Source organism: Nomia melanderi, chromosome 3, assembly GCF_051020985.1.
Source record: "Nomia melanderi isolate GNS246 chromosome 3, iyNomMela1, whole genome shotgun sequence".
NCBI lineage: Eukaryota > Metazoa > Arthropoda > Insecta > Hymenoptera > Halictidae > Nomia > Nomia melanderi.
The window spans coordinates 18,730,392-18,752,476 of NC_135001.1; the positions used below are offsets into that span (position 1 = coordinate 18,730,392).

The 22,085-nt window shown below is 34.7% G+C and overlaps 1 protein-coding gene across 9 annotated transcripts in view; it reads right to left on the minus strand.

Annotated features, from left to right (window-relative positions):
• Nucleotides 1-22,085, minus strand: part of LOC116429241 (popeye domain-containing protein 1-like) — a 99,381-nt gene that overhangs the window by 50,659 nt on the left and 26,637 nt on the right. Inside the window, exons 1-2 of one of the 9 annotated variants that reach the window (XM_031981977.2) lie at nt 19,230-19,586; nt 19,044-19,087 (exon numbers count right to left, since the gene is read on the minus strand). The exons of 6 other annotated variants lie outside the window; for them this stretch is intronic. The gene's annotated coding sequence lies outside the window, so the exon portion shown is untranslated. Of the gene's footprint in view, nt 1-19,043; nt 19,088-19,171; nt 19,587-22,085 lie in introns of those variants that run through there. 2 more of the 9 variants (XM_031981976.2, XM_031981972.2) reach the window with 2 other exon arrangements.

The window sequence follows — 22,085 nt, forward strand, 5'->3', positions numbered from 1 at the left end:
TTCTTTAAGATCCATTAAAATATTTAATATTATAACTGGTGCAATATTGGAGCCTACAGAGTTCAAAGGGTTAAGTAATGTATCCAAATGTTGACGGTCACTAATGACTTTACTGTTAATTTGACCACTTTAAAATAAACTCAACTTTCCATCAAATATTTTCAGTGTTTATCCAAGTGTTATCTATAAGTAATACGTATATAAGGGAAAATATAAACTAATAACAAGCTGCAAAGCATCTTTCTGACAGAATAATGAGTGGAATAATTTTCTCAGTACGATCAAATTAAGTTGTCAATGATATACAAGTAAAGAATAGATAGAGAATAATACAGTAAGTCAATATAAAATTAACCCTTGAAAATAGAAGATTTCACCGTAACAATCACCAGACGTACGTATTATTAACAGTTATTGGAATTAGAACAAGCTGTCGGAAGAAGTAAACAAAATTTATCCTAAACTAGACGTGCAGAATATTGAAATTGAATGTTAATTCACATTTCTACCACGTCAAACATTCCACGTATCGCTTAATTACTTTTCTAATAAGTATCATTTACATGTTCCAAGCTTCTATTATTAATATAACCAATAAAATCGTATGTTATATTTTCAGAGATATATAGTCTGAAAATATATTCAGGACAAATGAAAGATACAATGAAGTAAAATATTTGATGAATTCTACGAGTCTCCGTATATAGCGAGTAGGTCACCAGTTTTCAATAGAGATCGCATATTTTGCCAAGACAGTCGTTAGGAAGTCATGCCACGCATCACCGTAATGATTCTTTTATTTATGATCGCTTCTTCTGTGGAAATAATGACTCTTGTACAGGCGAGGTGATGTACTGTTCCCTAAGGTAACGATGTGACAACGTGAAAGTCATGTATGGAGATTATTACGTGTATTTTCCCCTAAGTAATAGTTGTTGCCATTAAATGAGACGTTCACAGAAAAAAGGGACTATCTCCATTCTCTGAGGTCTTTCAGATTTTAAGGCTAAAATATTTAAATGAACCTTCATGTAGAATATTTCATTAATTTTTCTACGTTTCATTTTGTAATCACTTTGGCAAATAAATGGTCCACGCATACTTAATCTAGCATGAATTTCGTTTTACTACTTATACTAAAATAGTATTTAACTTGAGTTAACATTTTAAATCGAGTAATGCTTCCTTTGTTTGAAATTCCAAGCTAAGGTTAAGGTACGGACATAAATAATTGCGGAAAGTTCACATTTTTAAACTAGTTCTTTTGAACCCCTACTACTCTTCGAGACGACCTCAATACCGGAGTTCTTCTTTGAAGCAAATCCAAAGTGGGACAATTTGTCGTCACTCCTGCACGGTTAACAGTTCCGCGGAATGTATGCTCAATGGAACGTGAATATTACAATGACAGCGTGCATAGAAAGTTATAATGACGTTGTTACGTAGAAATAATTGCAGTTCAACTTTCGTTTTGCAATTTTAGGAAGAACGTTCCCGAAATTAATTTCATTTTTAAATTTCGGGATATCGTAAAAGCGTTACGAGCGCCGGAATAAAAACTAGGCGTTGTTCGAATTACATGTAACGACTTGCATGAAATTTGAATATTTTCCTTGTTTACGCACCGCTCGACGAAACCCTAATGTTCCATGAAAATTATTAGAATAAGGATTTGATGCTGCAATACCTTACCATTGTTAACGTAAATGTGTTTTAAGAGAAAAGTTTAAAATTCTTTATGTTTGAGCTTCGAATTTTTACATATTTTGCTTTCTTTTTAAGCATTAACATACTGGTCGTTGCGTTAATTATTTATGTTTCACATGGCCGTACGTATGAAACTGCTTAAATATTTTCTTTCGAGGATTCGTCGTTCAAAGAGCATGAAAAATTTGCATAAAGTGTACAAAGTATATAATTTGTGCAAAACATGTTCAAAAATGTACTCCTGTGGTCAAACTATGCCAATGAATGAAAAGAGATGATTTCCGGTGTTGATATTTCTTGCACAATGGTGGCAGTCAATGAGTTAAGGATCATTTATAACAATTCAAAGCTACAAAATTAAATAATTTTAAATTTTTACATATTCTCGCAATCTCACTCTATTTCTTAACAGTAAAATCACATTTTAAGCGTTTTTGGTTTCGATATGATATAAATGTGAATTTTTACAAGAATCGACAGTGGATGTTACTGCAGTAACGGTCTCAATGACTCGATGGATTAAAAATAAAAGAAAGACGGATTATATTTCCAAATAAATTCAAATAATGTTTAAAAACTGAAGAAGTTATCGCATATATTTTTAGAAAGATCTTTCCTTCATGTTTTCTCGTTGTTTCCTATGACCTCCGTGAAATAAAAAAATTGTTTAGATTCGAAAGTTGTGAACTAAATTTTCAAATAAAGTCAAATCATTTTTCAAAATTAAAAGAAGCTATCGTAGATGTTTCTGAGAGAATCCCGGTATCCGTTTTTGCAACTTCACGTCTACTAATTACTCCTGCTATTCCTTTACGGAATCAAAATATATCTGAGTTCGAACGGTGTAAATTACATTTTCAAATGAATTCAAATAATTTATCGCGTGTGCTTTTAGGATCCATTTTAGCAGCTTCGCGTTCACTTATTATTCCTCTCGTCCTCCGTCGAATCAAAAAACGTCTGGATTCGAAAGTTGTAAACGAACGCGTCGCCCGAGTCGCAAAGAAGCTTGGCACCGGTTAGTGGATTTAGATCATCAAATACCCCCTGGATTTGTGGAGCACAATGAATCAAAGCTTTATTGTTCGAGAAGCTTCAATGCCGGCGGGTTCGGCTGTTGATTTCGTTGCGTCATTTTCCCCTGGCCACGTCTAAGACGATCGATCAACCGGCGCATTAAATTCAAATGAATACATACAATCCGGCTAATGCTTTCAATAGGTGTATGCCAGAGAGAAAAAGAAGTGGAATATATTAGTCCGAGCATTTCTACAAGTCAACTATTCATTTTCCAGCAATTCTTTTACGACGGACGCTGGAGCCCAATTACGAAACAAATTATGAAAAAGCATTTTCGTTTAGAAATTGGATTTTTAGGGGTTCCGGAACAAGTTCTTATTTATAAAACTTCTTATTTATACACTTTCATTGAAAAAATGTAAATACATGCTTCTACAGTTATAGTATTTAACTTGTTAAGTGTTTAACATTTTCTTAAATTTGTTATAAATATTGATAACAGATATTAGAGGTAATTTCCTTTGTGTTTCTACGTTTTTTTTAGTGCTTTTTACAATTTTTTAGATTCTACACACTATTCTACGATGATAAAATTTCTTTGAATATTTTCATGCCTTTGTCTATTTTTCAAAATTATTATTAATGGAAATACATCTTCAAATAATTTCGATTATATTTAAAATTAATACGGGTATCCTATGTTGTATAAAATATTTTACAAATATTTAATGTATCGACATAGAAGATACAGTATATACAGTTTTTTATTTAAAAAATATTGCATACAGTTTTCCGATGTTATACTGGATAATTTTATCTGGGAGTACAGAGGTATTAGTAGCGTACATTATTTCTATACAAAAAATGGTATTGTTGCAATAACTTGAACATGTTGATACTGTATGGATAAATTATGCGCACGGTATTGTGACGTTATTCGAACACACGATACCGCTTATGCGATAACGCTCATGTATGCTTATCAGGTGTAATAAAATGAAGCAGCAGTAGCTCCTGAGCAAACGATAATTTCTGTTTCCCGCGTACTCACGTTCACTTGTTATCTACGTTCGATTGTATGCATGCATCGAGCATTAGTAAACTCATTTTTCTTACTGCTTCAAAATATTATTTAAACTAGTTAACGGCAATTAATGACCTAATCAAGGCAGAACTATCTGACGTTGCAACATCAGAATCTGCATCGGATATACCGTAAAAACCTGAAGAATAATTCAGTAAAAACCCAGTAAAATAATACGAAACAAGAGTATTTTATTATTTTACACGTCTTTACACTCAAAAGTAATATTCCCCAGCATGCGGACGATTTACAGAAATTCTTTCCTCGCTTAACACGTTGGATGGGGGTCACCGGTGACCTCGACCAAATCGAGTTAGTATAATTCATTCGAGTAAACTATGATTGTTTGAAAAATTGTCTATATTGTAAATAATGCTAGCTAATGCAGTGAAATTCGACTGGATAAACTTACAATAATAATAATGTAATTCAATTATATAAATTGATGCTACATTATCATTTTGCACATTTTTCTCGGCTAAATCCTGCGACGCTCAACGTGTTAACCAGTTAACTGTTTGACGAGTATACACGTCATCGTAAAGCTTGACATGATACTAATTTCATGAATTCTTTATTTTTTCACATAAACATGTAATTTTTCTTTGTTTTGCTTTGTTCCATCATGAAAATATTTTTTTTCCAACTAAATTCCACAGTTAACTGGTTCATATTCTATAGAACCATCATTGGTTAACTAGTTAGCTCCGTTTGACGCGTATACGCGTCATCGTAAAGCTTGACATGATACTAATTCTTTCATGAATTCTTGATTTTTTCACATAAACATGTAATTCTCCGTTGTTTCGCTTTGATCTTTCCTTAAAATATACTCCACGCGCATTCGTCCTGCGTTCGATGAGTACACGCTCCATTTTTTATTTCATTGCACACAGAACGAGAGGATTTTCCAACTAAATTCCACGGTTAACTGGTTAAGGGATTCTCCTTCACAAAAATTCGAGGAAGCGTCATGATTTACAACCGAACAGGGCAGAATCTCCTTTTCCAACCGAATGCGCGAGCAAACGCTATCCATCCCCTCCGCGAGTAACCGTATATCACGAACAAGAATTAAACTCGCCGGTCGAGAAACAAAAGGAGGGTGGAGGCGGAAAAAAAAAGAGAATATAAGGCCCCGAGCCGACAAGGTATCCCGGGCTGACCATTACGCTAAGGTATTTGGTGGAGTTAACCGAGGCGTGGAAAATGGGCGAGTTTGGACCAGCCTTTTGCCCCATACGTGAAGACGTTTGGCATCTGACCAACCGTACCACCGTCGACGAGCGTGCCAACGGAATGTATCTAAATTATAGTTACGTCACAACGAACGCAGACAATCCTGCCTCACCACTGCCAAGAGATTACGGGGCCAACCGCCGGTATTGCGTGGGACCTGAAAACACGAACCTAACCGTTGAGCCCTCGGATAGGGGTGAGAACAAAGGAGCGAGGTGCGAACACTTCTGCATAGATGCAAACTAGTTTGTAGTAAACTATCCCGAACTGTACGAAAAACCTGTGTTCCTTTTGACGTTAGAACCGTAGAGCACAGCCAAGTTTGTTTTTACGCGATAAATAGGCACCGCGTTCCGTGTAGAAACATTCATGTAGTAAATATACTATACTTAGAAAGATATGTAGAGATTGATTCCAGAGCTAAGAAATCAGTAAAACAATACAATGGACCAATGAAAGCAACTCGTGAAAAGAGAATTTTCTTTAATGCGTGTTGTCGAACGAATCGCATAGGAAAAATTCACGTAAAAACAAAGTTGGGTATATTTTAAATGACTGATATGTATTTCTTATGAAAATTAGAGTACAATCGTTACTTTATTTCAGAGAAATTATTAATTTTTTAATTAATTACGGATGTTCAATATTTTTCTGATTAGTCATCACAAGTGAAGAAAATGGAAACTAGAACTTAATCCTCTGAACTATGAAATTTCTATAAAACATAGCTGATTTTATTACAGTTTTAGTTTACATAGCTACAATTATTATGTACGTATAATTTTTATTTCTCTCAACATTACAGTTAATGTAACTTATTCCATAACAGTTCAAATTCGAGATGGTATTTACTAAAATTCAAATACTAAACAATAGACTTTACATTGACCTGTAATAAATGTTCGTTAGAAATTCGAAGAATGTGTAAACAAGGTTCTTTCAACTCTGTTAATTAATTTTCGTACATTGAATAAAGAATTGGCGAGCAGAGATGAAAAAGTATGGATTTAAACGACTTTAGTGAAAGAGTTCAGACAGACGAATAACGCTGCTATGGTCCGAGCATTTGTCCTTCGGGGCCATTATAATTAATCCCAGTACGACGAACAGCTCGTGGTAAAAAATGAATTTTCTCAAGAATGTTTGGAGCTGATTCTTACTAACAGCGCGGAAGAATAAATGAGGCCCTCGAGATCCCCCATCGCGGGAATAGCAATTTCTCATCTGAAACTTTACGTTACGATTCTGGACTCTTTCTTTCTCGCTAAATTCTTTCGCGGTGCTTTCTCTCTCGAATATAGACCAACGAAAGTACAACAGAAAAATATAAATGAATTCTACAGTAACTTTAACATAATCGTTCTTATCTTTAAATGATTCTACTCTTCAATAGGAAAATTCACATACATACATACATAAATGAATTCTACAATAACTCATTCTTATTTTCAAATGATTCTACTTCTCAATAGGAAAATTCACGTAAATGAATTGTACCATAACTTTAACATAATCGTTCTTATTTTCAAATAATTATACTTTTCAATAGGAAAATTCACATACAATTGTACCATAACTTTAACATTTTATTTTGCGCGATTTTTTTATGCGGTATATGAATTCCAACGTTCTTCAAGTGACGAAAGCGACTTTGAACCAGTTCGTAACAAGAAGATGCGCGTTTTGGACTACGACGAGTAGCAGTGAATTATGTGCATTGTGAAAGTTTCTCCATGTATGAGAAATTAAATTTCTTTTAAATGATTCCATGTGTAATTTAATTATTTATTCCGTTTGAAAGCACTTTCTTGTGTTTAGTAAATTTCTGAACATTCTTGCGGTTTCTTTCATGCGGTCCCTATCTGCCGCACAAAAACAGGTTCGACTGTATTGCATGAAACTATTAACCGATTCACTTAGTGCACTGCATAAGTTCGACTAAATACTTATGAAGTTCAAATCCTATAACATAGGTACGCAGCTACATTTTCTAATTAAATTCAGCGAATCTATCGTTCGCAGGCGTCCGTTTGTTCTATTAATGGACGATTTTTCAAGTTCATTGGCCACCCGATCCGCGAGTGCTGAAAGGAAGGATTATCGGAACTTTGAGCAGTGTTCCAGCAATTCGATTCCCGTCTCATAAGCCAGCGCCGACTTTTACGGACAGGGGATCCGTGCCGTGATCGAAAGGAAATTAAATAAAATAGAGTAAAGCGATTGGAACAGTCGGCAGCTTTGAGAAAGGCAACAAAAAGAAGCGGCGCGGCGAGAGAACGGAGAAGTGGAATGCGGAAGTTCTTCTACAGTACGAATAGGAGGCGTCGAGGGATCTCATTTTGCCACCCTTTCATGTCAACTGCCCTAAAGAATCCTCTCCTTTTGTGCTTTATCGAGGCTACTGAAGAATTTCCAAATTTCCAATCGACGCCGCGCCGAACCGAAAATTATTAGGCGTGTGAGAATCAATCGTAACAACGAATATCTATATTTTCCTAGCAACCTAACCAGCGTATTCCGTGAATGCGAGCAAAACTGAAATTATATGTAACACACTTTATAACAAATTTGTCAGGAAGGAATAAAAATATTGGGAACTGATGGTGATTTAACTGATCTATTTTAACTTTGTTCTGGTGTTGATCCGCTGACAAAATATTTCGAGGAATAATAATAATAAAATTATATAATATATAATATATAAAAATAAGTATAATAATAATAATTTTATGAATATTAATATTTCTCGAATAATTGTGCAAATATAGTGCAAACTGAAGCACTATAAGAACATTACTACATACACGAAGACAGCAACTTATAAACCAAATGACTAAAAATGATTATTATTGATTATTTTCTTTTATTTCTATAGAATATCCTGTAGTTAGTAATCTAACAGTGAAAGATGCAATGCTACTTCAAAAATAAGTCATAAACAAAAAATAGAACCTTTTATTCCAAATATCGCTTTTGTGAAAACTCCATATGTAAAAATAAATAAAAAGTTGTATTTATTACATCACCTTCAGTCTAGTTTCCTCGGTACACGTGCATCTCACAAATATTCAATCTGGATTTCTCCAAAACACCATACCAACTAAGAAACTATTATTGTACGTACCCAATTTATTTTTTCATATACTTGGAATATAGACTGATCTTCAACAACTAATTCCAGAAAAATAGCAATTTCAATTTTAAAATCCCAACACCGCTTTTCCTTATCAAAGTAACTGTCTTCTCTAAACAGATCGCTAGACGTAATCAAATTTCACCACAGGAAATAGAATTTCATTCAAAATAATCAGATTTCACCGCAGGAAATAAAATTTTATTCAAAATATTTGGAATTCCAGTAAGGAAATATTGTCCCCCGTACAGCTATACGGCGATCGACTGTGTTCGCGTGATATCGCTTTCACACTAACGCGTTTATGGCTGCGACTATCGAAAAGATGACCGATGGCACTCATCTAGGATACTCGGGCGTCCACACCGATAGCACACAGAACACCGGAGAACCATCTAAGCTCGCTTGCAAAAATTCGCTCCCCCTCTACCTTTGCGGACTGTCTGTAGAATCGCTGATAAGCTCGAGGCGTATATCGCAGGGGTGAATTTACTGCTGTTACTATTGTCGTAGTAAAAGCGAACGGAATTCCAAGAGCACCGGGAAGAAATGCCACTGGGGAAGTTATCGGAATCAGGAAAGAAGCTTGTTCATTTTGTTTGTTGCGCTTTTAGTTCCGCCGTGAATCTTGTAATGTGGTTATAAAGAAAGTTCGTGGTTTCTCACGAGAATAATCTCTTTCTTCGACTTTAATGTATCTACTGATTGCCTTCGTTCGTATAAAAATACATTTTGTTACGGACTCTTCGTGTTTCCTCGAGGAAAAGGACAAATTGAAAGTGTTAATTAAAATTCAAGCATTTTAAAGGAATTTGATAATTGGTAATTCGTAAAAATGATTCGACGTTCATTGTAGCACAATATTTATTGTGTATGCGAATAATAGAAAAAGGATTGTATTTCATTTCGATGTACGAAAATTTGATCAATAAATTGGAAATCTGTGGATACGAAGAATCTTTAATAATTAATTTCGTAATGAGAAATGATAGCTTTTTCATTTGAAAATAGGTGTCTTAACAGTGACAAAATTGACAAAACTACAAAATACAAAAATTGAATTTGTAATATTTCAGTAGTCTTGATAACGACTTTTGTTATCGTGTATTTTTATTGGGTTGATGGAATTGAAAGTTTTGTGGCAGAATACGTAAGTGAATTTACTGTACTGAACTTAATTATATTCAATGCATTGAATTGAATTAATGTAACATGGATTGGCTACTAAATATGTTTGCTAAGAAATTATTGATACCGAAAAATTCTTATTATTACATTCTGTAAAAGATTATGTGCTTCGTACATACAACAAATGCCAAATTTTAAATTCTACTTCCTTTTAAAGTCAGCCATTTTTTACCACACAGCCACTGCCTGACTTTCAAAACGAGTTAAAGGGCAATTAAGTTCCACTTCGTGCGCCGTTGAAAAATTCTCTTCCGTTTCATTTTTGTCATATTTAAGACTTCACCAAAGACGAAAGCGGTAACACGCGTTCAGTGTTAAATTACACGTGACACTAGAAACATAAGCGCCACTACATTTTAAAAGAACTTTTTTGAGTATCTGCTTAGGTTGAATTGCGGCGAGGTAATTTCTATGTACTTCCGCTTATTTACTGTATTCCATGATTATTAAGTAAACCTTCGAAAAATTTTAATAATTTAAAATATATAATTGAACGTTTTATCTCAACAGAAATAAATGAGTGAGTTCCAAATACTCTTAAAAAAAAACATCGTATATCAAGTTTCAATGCTCTGTAGTAATAGAGATAGAAAAAATCTAGATTATCAGATTTTTTAACATTATTCTACTTAATCAAACGTAAAAATTCTAAAAATATCTAACGTTACGATATATATTAAAGAACATGTTTCGATTTCTTTGTTGGAAATAATAATTGTAAAAAATTAAAAATAGCAAAAGATCATATCCCTAGCATTCAATTTTTTCAATTTTTTGGTAGGCTGCACTCGTAGTAAAAAAATGATTACCGAAAGTTGTCTTAAGCAAGTAGTTTTGAACGGCTTTAACACGTTGAATGCCAAGCAAATCGAATTACTATAATTCACTCAATTAAACGATGATTATTCGCTAACATTTCTATATTATAAACAATGATACCCATTACGGTGACATTCAGCTTGATGAACGTGCAACGATAATAATCCAATTCAGTCAAATGATTTAATATTGTATTTTTTCTGTTGTGTGTATTTTGCTCTATGAAATCGTGCGACGTTCAACGTGTTAATTGAGTTTAAAGGCAGGTGCAGTTGAAATTCATGGACGTTTACCCTATACGTATTCGGTGTGTTTACTTCTTTCTAGGCGTTTAATGTCTAAGAGTCTATCACTTACGATCACTTGGCACTTCTTCAAAGATGAACCGAAAAAAGAAGGCTTCCTGTGATCATTTGCACCATCGTAGACGTGAAGATATAACGAGGAAGAAGCGTGCCAAAGGATAAGAAAGTGAGAATACATGAACGACACTTTAACAGTTTATTCGATCAAAAGATCGTGAAATTTTTTTGTTTGCACGTATTGGAGGTACTGTCATATTATAGGCGCAAAAGTTTGAAAGTTGGTTCACTCGTTGCTGAGAGTGAAAAGTGTTATTTATTCTGATGACTTGCAAAGAATTATAACTTTTCTTTAAACAACTTTATAATTAATAGTAACTTATTATTATCCTTAACAATACGAGCAGCTTATATTTATTTACAATTTAGCAAATTTCCAATGTTTGAGAAAAAGATTATACATATTTTAGTACAATATAATATTGATAACAAAGCATTTTCCCTTGAAATATTCTTGGAGAATTTAATTAATAGTATTCATGAAATACTAATAATGAAATACTATAATACTAAGGTATTAGTATAATACGTAATGATCACTTATTGCTCGTATAGTTACAAATGATACATCAAATATTAAAACGTATTATTATTCTACACAGCAAATGAAATGTAATTTGAATTTAGCGACGTGTGTTCCACGAACTGTTCTGTTGATGATAAATATCTTTCTCTCACTATTTCGGGAATTTATTTAGTGCATTTTAAATGCATATTTCTAGTGCAAAACTTTCGACTGCAAAGGGTTAATGAATGCTAGTTTCTGTTTCCCGTTAATTTAGTTCTCTCAACCTTGTTGTTTAAATATTTTATAGATTATTTCCTTATATTTTCGTCTAATATTCATGATCAACATGGCAACGATTATCAACATCGATAATCAGTCGAAATCGAGACTTCAAACGATTTAGACGACTCGCCTCGTAATTGATTAGAATATAATTAATTGTTTGTGTCCTTTACGTTTTGCTTATATCATTATTGGTATTATTATTATTATACATTTTTAAAGAAATATAACGAACGTATATAGAAGCACACCGAAGAAACTCAATTGTGCTTTAAAAGTAACAGGGCTTTACCTTTTTTCGCCTGTCACAAAGAGGGGTGCGGAATTCAGGTGGTCACAAACTTTCTTCCGGCAATGTACATTCTATCTCAAGCTGGACTTGCTCGGTTATTCCTGCGACCCTTTTGGCTCGCGTTCATGCTGAGTTAAAGTGAAAGTCTATTTACAATCCCATCAGTGCCCTTACGATGTTCGAAGTCGTTTTACGGAATCGATCCTTGGAACCTCGTAAGATTCAAACTTCGCAAAAAGACCAAGCTTAGTGGCATTTAATTTTCAAAAGAAAACGATTTTCCTTTGAAGTTCACTTTCTACCAACCACGTGTGAAATGAAAATAGGATATTCGTTCAGACTGTAGCCTTAAAAAGATAACATTCTAGTATCGTCTCGTCCAAAATTTCCATTCCATCCTTTTATCTCAAATTTCACGTGAACAATATAATTCAGTGTATATATGAAATTACTGAGAACAGATAATCAGTGATTTTTCAGTCAGCAGAGTAAGGAATGTAAACATTTCTAGTGGAAACGTAAATGTATTTCAGTTTCCAAGGAAAAACTAAGCAGTATAAAAATATTCACGCTTTTGTTATGCAGATTTTTTTGCGAATGAAAACAAGGCTCAAATATATAGATATGAAACCTATTTTAATGAAAGCTTCATTTGTTTAAATAATTTAAGTAAGTTTTAAATCCTTCTAAACAGTGTGTAACCTACTTCTTGCTCAATCAGTGTAGCAATCTAAACGACGCGTTATCTGTTATAAGTGTAAATTCATGGAAAAACCAGAATTCGGAAATAAGAAATCTGATACTTCTTTGATTTTAAAACCCTAGTTCAACACCAGGATTACGTACATTTGTTATGTAGTTTACTTAATTGTTCCTAGAGAACATTGTTATTCGTCTAGTTAAATCTCGAAAATTAGAGTGTGATATATAGATAATTAGGATACAAATTCGTGTAATATCATCAATCAAAATCGACGTAAACATTTATCAAATATTACTCCCAAGATTCAATATGCCTCAAATTAACGCGATCCGTAATATTAACCACTTAACTGTGTTCGACGCGTCATTTAAAAACGCAAAATAGTAGTCGTGTTCTTAACGATAAATTATTCACTTTTCCAGATAAACGTGTAATTCTTCGTTTTACTTCAGTTGTCAGAATACATTATAGACGCATGTGCTCTGCGTTTGGCGAGCATGCGCTGTATTATTCGATTTCATTCACAATCAGAGATTCTGCAAACTAGATTCCAGGGTTAACCGGTTAAAGAAAACCTGACTTTCTGAATTACCGAAGTTCCCATTTTAGTCGCGAAATTACGCTGACATTTTACAAAAGAACCAATACATCCTCCGCTCAATCATTATCCGAGCAAGCCAAACAGCCGAATAAGTGAAGGGTAAAAAGCTCGGTTGGGGTTGCTTTATTAGCGAGTCGGTGGGCGGGGAAAAATTCGGCGTTCAAATTGACCAGCACTTTTTCGGTGGCCCAATTGCGAGACGTCACACGGACGCGCGGTGCACTCATGCAAAGGGTGGCCGTAATGTCGAAGTCTCACGTAAATCACCACACCCTGTTATGACGTCACGTGATTTACCCTGACCCAAGCGTAGGGCGAGCCCGCTTCACGGGCGCGAAAGGTAACAAACAAAATGGTGTCGGCTTTGCGGAGGCATCGAGTCACGAAAGAACCGCTGCTCTCAATTAGCATACGAATATCGTTACACCTGATACCTTCGGCTACCTTGAAAACTTTCAAGGCGATCAATCTTGCCACGATTTACACGTCAACCATCTTGAAATGACAGTAGGACGATTATGATAACCCGATCTTTCATTTCTTTTTTCTCTCTGTAACGTGCTTGCGTTATCGAAGAAACTGATTTTTGAAATATTACCTTAGTTCGCTTTGAAACAAAGGATACTTAGATTACGTTGGAATTAAGTATATGCTTAATAATATTATGTATTATATTATGTTGCATATGTTATACATGATAGACACAGAATACCCCCTTCGGTAGTGGGAAGGTTAATTCAGCTTTGATTCAAAACAATTTGTGCATGTTTGGAAATCCCTGTAACCATGCTAAACGATGCATCCAATCCAGCACATTCAACAGTTTGGTTAACTTGGAACAGCAAAGTTAAATTACCTACCCGTACAGTATGCAAGGTTTGGTAAACATTCAGTATTGTTCCATTACGAAGATAAAGAACGTAATATTAATTTTTAACGCTAACCGTACCGGTACTTCGTGTATACCTAGTTCTGTCGTAACCAGTCGAATAACTGGCTGCAAATAAGGGTAAACGAGTTTGATGACAAATTGTTTTCAGTGGAAATAGAAACAAAAGAAAGGTAAAAACTGAAAAACTGATTAACCAGTTCACTGCGTCCGAGTATACACGTTATCTTAAAATGCAAAGTACCAAGTTTTTCAACGATGAATTCTTTATTTTTCCCAGATAAATGTGTAATTCTTCGTTTTGCTTTAGTTTTTCGTTCGAATACACTGCAGATGCATTTTTCCTGGGTTTCACGAGTGTACAATTTATTATTTGATTTCATCGCGACAATGAGAGATTTTTCAAACGAAATTTCACAGTTAACTGGTTAATCGAGCAATATTGGAATTGATATAAAAGTAAATAAACGAATTTAAAACGCACAGTTTTAAATCAAATTTTAGAACCGGTCATTCGCACGGTTTGCGGTACGGTTAGCGTTAATGGCCATCAGGTATAAATGATTTCATTGAGCCGATGTGACATTAATGTGTCTTGTGAATTTCTTTTTCATTGCACCAACATTTTTCTATATTTTCTATCGGATTCATTACACTGTATCGAAATTGTAAGATAATCATTTAGGATTCATTTGACAGCTATATATGCCTTCTAATTTCTTTCGTAACTGCACTGATTCGAGTTATTTTATCCTTAATAATTTGTAAATCTGATCTTTACTTCTAAATCTCAATTTGTTCCAAAATCTGCCTCCTGAGAACGAATATCGTGAGTCAAACGACGCATTATAAACTAAACGGTGACCACTGGAATGCCTGCAACGTAATTTGAAAACATTGCGAGAGAATGAAAAGTGTTTCTGGGACCGAGCCGACAGTTTCGAATGCGTGGGCTTCGATTTATTGCCGTAGGCAATATTGCTGTATGCGGCAGACACTGAATGAGAGAGAGTGAAGTAGAGTGGAATGGAATGAGACCATTCATCCTTCAATGGTTTAAAAATGGCAATTAACGGGTAGTTTTTGTCAGCGAGTTAGCTAGGTAATATATGTCAGAGGGACGATGGAAGTTTATTAACCTCCATGAATTATAAGTATTTCATTATGACTGTAAATATTTTGTTATTTGAAATAAACCTTTTCGAAAGCTTTTAATGTTTACGTCAGCGCCAACGTGAGAGTTTTAAAAATTAATTTTCATATATATTATCACATGTCGGTTATGCAAAAAAATACACGTAATGTGAATAGAACTATAATGTTATTAACCCCTTGTCCTACAACGAGTGAGACTCGTGGTGAAGATTTTCAACATGATTCAACAAATATATATATTACTTAGTTAATTCGAATTCAAAGTAAATATTATTCCTCTGTAATCAATTATTATAGTTCAAAGGAAATGTAGGCATAACATATGCTTAGAATTTTTCTCTTTTTCCAATCAATTATTAATGACAAAGTAGCCGTATCGATCAGAGTTGAGAAAGAAATCATTCTTCATCAGTTAATTCTTAAAAAACTGGAATGCGTGGCTTGTCATTTTCAATAAGATCATATCGCTGCATGTAAAATATTCAAACATCTTATTGTTATTTGATACATTTTAAAATAATTCAAAAATAATCAGTTCTAAAAAATTTTAATATTCTTTTATATGGTGTGGTAATTAGCAAAGCTACGGAGGTAGGTATTTATGTAAAAACGAGATTTCTCGTCTCCGGTACGGAATGAACAAGCGAAGAGTAGAACTCTCGTAATTATTATTCTCAAACCAATCCCGCGTTGTATTTTCTACAGTTACTCTCCATGTACCTAACAGAAAACGATACACTGTTTCAGTTATTGCGTGTTATTAAAATATTACTTCACCATGATGTTATTTATTACTACAATTTCATATTACAGTTTACGTATTCATTACTGTACATTAACCCTTAGCACTCCAGGTTGTTTTGTAATCTATCGGCAACTGCAACTAATTTTTATAGTAAGCGAAAATGAGAAATGCTATAACATTTCTTCGATCTTTTATTCTCCTCCTCAACAAAATTCGGATGTGTGGAAAATCTAATAATTTTATGGTAGTTTCTTTAAGATTCATTAAAACATTTAATATTATAACTGGTGCAATATCAGAGCCTACAGAGTTCAAAGGGTTAATCATTCGAAGGAAAAATATCTCGCTATCGTCGACTTTTCTATTCTTCAATCTCTTATAGGATGCAAACGGTTTAAAAACTTTTGACGCCTTTTTTACCTCAGCGCCGCATGGGATTTTGTAAAATTAATCTCTACACGTGTTACCACGTTTTTATATTTAATAAAGTCAGCTAGGCAGACTGAGCGTTTACGACCCAACCGTAGCTTTCAGCAACGAGTGTTGGAACCAGCAGCCAGCGTCTATTGTGGTCACGGGAAAAGCTTTCGAAAAACCGTCCCCCTTGAAAGCGCATCTTGAGTGCGGTGCTAGGTGTACATTCTCGAAAATCTCTCTGGGATAGCCACTCTTATCTTCAGTGGCTTTCACACATTGTCGATACACGCCGAAACCTGACTCATACGGCACGCGCATTCACGGAATCGCAGTCACCCGAAATCTGTCCGAAACACTTCGGTCCGAACACCTACCACTCGCACTCAGCGTTGGGAGACTTCTCTCACGAACAGCTGTAATCATACCGATTCTCCGAAGCAGTAATGAAACTTTTAACGTTTGTAATCGTAAGTTGTTCGTCAAACTTTTAACCCTTTGCGCTCGGAAGCTTTTCACAAACATTCGACACTTTCCTATGAGAAACAAAGCTATAGAAATATTTCGCATATTGATGCATTATACGAAACTTAATATTATATATAACGCTTTATAATTTTGTTATATCGAGTCAAATGGCGACTGAGAGTCACTTCTCGAGTGCAAACGTTCGCAAGGGTTAACTCGAAATATTGTCGAGTTCTGGCACACCTCTAATTTCAAGGCATATTTATTGTAATTGTGTATAATTGCGCGATATTGGTATAGTCTCTTCATCCTTTCGTACAGTATTGAAAAATTTACAAAATCATCGCATGGAAAACGGAATTTTCTGATAGACGCGAGAAAAAATCGTTCCGATGTATTTTTGGTTTGCATAAATTGAGCGGTCAAACACAACCGATGTCAGGCTGTCTTCTGCGGCTTGTCAGTAACCATTCTAGCCAAGGGATTCGAGGGATCGAAGGGTGGAATGTTGGCGGGGCCCTCACGTACTCCGCCGGCTAATCCAATTCGAAAGCTGTCCAACAATCTCCCTGTATCTGCTACGGAGTAAACGAATAGAGAACGGTAGTACGTGCCGAGGGAAATGGCGGCCTTAAGGGTATTCGGTCTGGTAAATCTTCGTAAATACTTAGGGCTCGATTCTTCCCGGTGCTGAGTTCGCATAATTCCCTGATTAACTCTTACATTCGCAGCCGAGTACCAGAGAACCAATTCAAGTTATTTTGTTTTTAGCTATAAACACACTGGAGTCTCCTGAAGAGAAAATAGGGAAACTACATAAAATATGAAAAATTACAAAAAATTACTTGCAAAATTATTAAGGAAAAATACTTTCTGGGTTCCCTATAGGACGCCACTCAGCATTTTAAGGGTTAAGAATGGAAATACCGAGCGTTAAAATTGTTTACTTTATAATGTCTCGTGACGAAGATTTCTGGACTAATTTAACGGCAATCGATGTTATTCATTGCCCACGGATCAAAGCAAACGACTATTTTGCTATTATCATTGTATTATCTTCAAATAAAATTTCCACTTGAAGTAGAATGGACAATTTTGTTGCATTTCTTCCAAATTGTCGATAGTAAAGTGGTATATGAGCATAGTGGCGAAAGTAAATAGTACGGCAAGGGGTTAACCACACATTTTCTATGTTCTCTTGAAAATTTGACAAAATTACATCAGATCTGTGTCTTTGGAACTCTTGCGCGGCAATTTGTATTTAGAAAATACGAAATTTATGGTAAAATATTATAACACTGATATTTGAACGAACGGATACATTTTGTTTGCTAACATAAGCTGTAGAGAATATTCCTAAAAATAAGCGAATTTTGAGGTAGAAAGATAAGAACAAATTCTACTCGTTCTTTCACGTATCATCATCACCATATATATGTATTAGTTAAAAGTTCAATTTCATAAAAAATGGGAGTGTAGTAATTTATGATTGCCAGTATAAAAAAACATATTTTAATTCTTCTATCTAATTTGTTTCTTTAACTCGTGGAAATTAATACATTTTTAAAATTTGTAATCTTACGTTGTTTAATATAACATTGAAAGAATTATTTTGTTTGGAATGTCAAACAAAATGTTTTTGTTTTAAAACGGAAATCAATTGATCTGATGTTTCATTATTTTTAGATATATAAAAGAGAAATTCCGATTCCAGCTCGAAGAATTTCTGCAATCTCGGTTTCCAACTTCTTGTTTACAGTGGCGCTTGCTTGGCAATATTTCAGCGCTGAACTCTAATCAATGTTTCCCGATGTATCGGAAAGATTGCGCGAGGGTACCTCTAATTTTCCGAGTGAAATGTACCGAGCTTTTCCCTCTCCGTGCTTGTCCAAGTTCCGTCGATTATTGGCGATAACGTTGAAGTAAACTTCTGCGCAACTATTTACGTGGTTCAGAAATCATCGAACTAACTTGAAATTACATTATATTGCAATAGATAGCGCTTCAATGTGCGTGGGATGTCGCAAACGAGGAAAGAGAAGCTTGAAGGCGGCTCTGAAACTGAACTGTTTTCTCTGAATAAAAATATACATACCGTTAAAAGAATTTTCTAGTTCAGAAAGTCAAGTCGAACAAGTTTTCATTTGCCCTTTTCTAGTCTCCACATTGTTCAAAGTGTCAACATTTTTTGATAACAGGTATTTTATTCGATTTTTGTTCCAGAAACAGTCATTCATTTATTAAAACACTTTTGATGGCAATGAATTCCACTGTTACTACAACCACAACCACATATACATATAATAGTAGGACAAACAATTTAATATTCTCAAAACATTTTTATAACGTTAAATACATAAACCGCATGAAAAATTTTCAAGTACGAACGTTTACGTATACCATTCTTTAAAAATAAGTTCCAAATATTACTTACTTCATTATCTCCTTATAAAATCACATTTCCAAATAAGATGTAGCCTGTAATCAATATTTATTTATACACTAAAACACAGTATTACAGTAAAGTGTAATAGCAAAGCGTACACAACAATATAAACATACGAATTTTCGAAGAAGTACAAAGAACAACACGAAATCCCGACAATTTGACGATAATTACTGCGTTAGCCATTTAGTTGTGATTGAATGCACTGGAATTGCAGCAGTCGACGCAAGAATTACACCGTATCGATACTTGAAACAAGAAGCGCCATCGTCTTGGGACAAAGGACATCACTGCTCCGAGCCAACACGAACGAAAGTTGCATTGATCAGCGTGACGTTGTTTATTCGAGACACCATTTTCATTTCCATTCACGCGTGAGTAAGAACCAAGCCTCGCAATTTCATCGCGTTCTAACTTTTAATAGACGCGCAGTAATTTACTTGAATGCTTCCCGACATACGTCTGTCACCGCGCGAGACTGACGCGAGACATCGTCTCGGTGCATCGGTAAACAGCGCGGTCTTTGCTGCCTGTTATTCATGCACTTTCATTATCCTCGCTTGTCGCGTTTCTTCGCGGCAACACATTCGTTTCACATTTTGCGGTCGACGTCAAATTGTTACCGCGGCAAGTAATTAATGACTTATATTGTAGGCAAACACGCGCAGTTCCCCGTGAGTAATCCAGCGTGTTTCGAAGATTGCGCTGCGACCCAGAGAAATGTCTTTACTCCTACGTGAGAAATTCGGTTGAAAGTGTAGGATAATATTTCTTCGCGTTTCACTTTGTTTTCGGAATAATCGATAGATTATACAATAAATTAATACTTCTCGCAGATATTGCATTTTAACGCACACCACTAAGTACCTCGATTCGTATACCGACGATGACTAACATCGAGCGGATCAATTATTCGAACTATGTGCTTCAGATCATTATTTTATGGAAACTCTCCTTGTTTTCGGATGTAATATAAATATATAATAAATGGAATTTCATCATTATGTAATAATAAAGAGCTTAATGATGATGAATGTAAAAAGTTGATGTTTTTAATAGGAAACGATTTAACGGTTCCAATAGATGAAATGAAATTTGGATGCTTTTAATTATTATTGTATTATGTATGCGTGTTAAACGTTTTACGAAGAAAATGTAGTCTACGTTTTCGTCTTATTTTTTCAAGTAGATTCATCAATCTGTCGATTGTAACACGTTTTTAGAGACCGTGTATAAGCAACTCAATTTTTCTTTCTTTCGCTTTGATCTTTCATTAACCCTTTGCACTCGGGAGGTGACTCTCAGTCACCACTTGATTTGACGCGGTAAAACTACAAAATCTGATATTTAACATTGAACTTTGTATAATGCTCAGTACGTGAAATATTGGATTAAAATAGCTTCGTCCTCAATATACTGGCGATTTCTCTTCGAGTTAATCTCAAAGATCGTCTTTTCCTCGTCAAAAAATGTTGAATATTTCTAGTAAGAAACTTCCGAGTGCAAAGGGTTAAAATATACTCTACGTGCATTAGTCCTGCGTTCGACGGTTTTTCCAACTAAATTCCACAGTTAACCGGTTAATTAGAATGTTTGAATTTCAATCTAACGTTGGACATGCATCTTGGGGACACAACTGAATGGAAATCTGAGTGCAAGCACAAAAGGAACTTAAAATGTTCAGTTGTCCCTCTGTTACACCTGTTGGTGCGTCGATTGAATTCGTCGAGAAGAAACGAGAAAGAAGTGAGCACGCTTAACGCTGTATCGAATTACGAGTACTGAAGCGTTACATGGGTACCTGATCCCAACAAGTGCCCCGAACAAAGGCGGGAATAATTGAAACCAGTCACATTTCACGTCGCGTATAATTTGGAGTACATTTCCTTTTGGAGTTCGTGCGCATTCGGCGAACGCATTCGTGGGCCAAATTACAGTCGCAAATCGGAGGAAAGTCGCGGGAGACCGTGTCGACACGCGAGCGACACTACAGTTTCTGTTCTGTTGAATTGCTTCCGCACACACGATTTGCATATGAACGCTTAATACAAAATGAAGGTATAAACGATATAAATAATAACATTCGGCAGACAGAACGGTTGGAGAATTTCCGGAAACTAATTCCTTTCCTTTACGCGTGTTTATCAATTAATCGTGAACGCCATCGACAAAAGGATTCAGCTTTCCAATTTGATCGAAAATTTAACGCATAAAAGTTTGATCCGTTCGACTTCGAATGACCCTATTGCGATCTAAAATGCAGAAGTTGCTAGGAAACTTGCGATTCACTTAGCACATGGAAACGAATTCACGGTAAGCATCAGATCAAGAATCTTTAAGTAACGAAATGTTCTTTCCCACCTTTTATCTTCGACACGAACAGGCACTCGAAATCACTTTAAAACTAAAACCTTTTCAAATACGCTGTGCTCGAAACTTTGATACTTCCAATCATTAGCGAAATAAGGTTGCGAGTTTATAAATTGCATGCCTTTAATTAAGTTCTACTGCTGTGTATTTCCTACTTCAATTGATCGTCCTTATATATATTTCTGTAAAGATCATAGTTATATCGAAGTTTCAAATATTTCATGTTAGAAATTTCAATTAACATATTAAGGAAATGAAATTGATTCGAAATAATTAATTAAAATACCAAAGGTAGCATTATTAATGTAGTTTTCCGGTATGAAATCAAGAAATCCTTATTTACATCAAATGAATGTTTTTATACGAATAATTGATTCAAACTTGATATAAATAACATAAAGTTAAGCAATATATGTAATTTCATCACAACGAGAACAAGTATCTTAACTAGTAAATAATTATACAAGTAAATTCTTATTTAAATAAATTATTATTCGAATAAAATTGTATTTACTCTTCATTTTGTATCTCTATACAATTTTAGCCAACACTAAGTGCTGCACAAGCATTCGTTCACAAATTATTTTAAATTAATTTCTCAAATTATTTTAAATCGGTTCATCCAATAACGGAGATTTCTAAAACTTTAATATACACTAC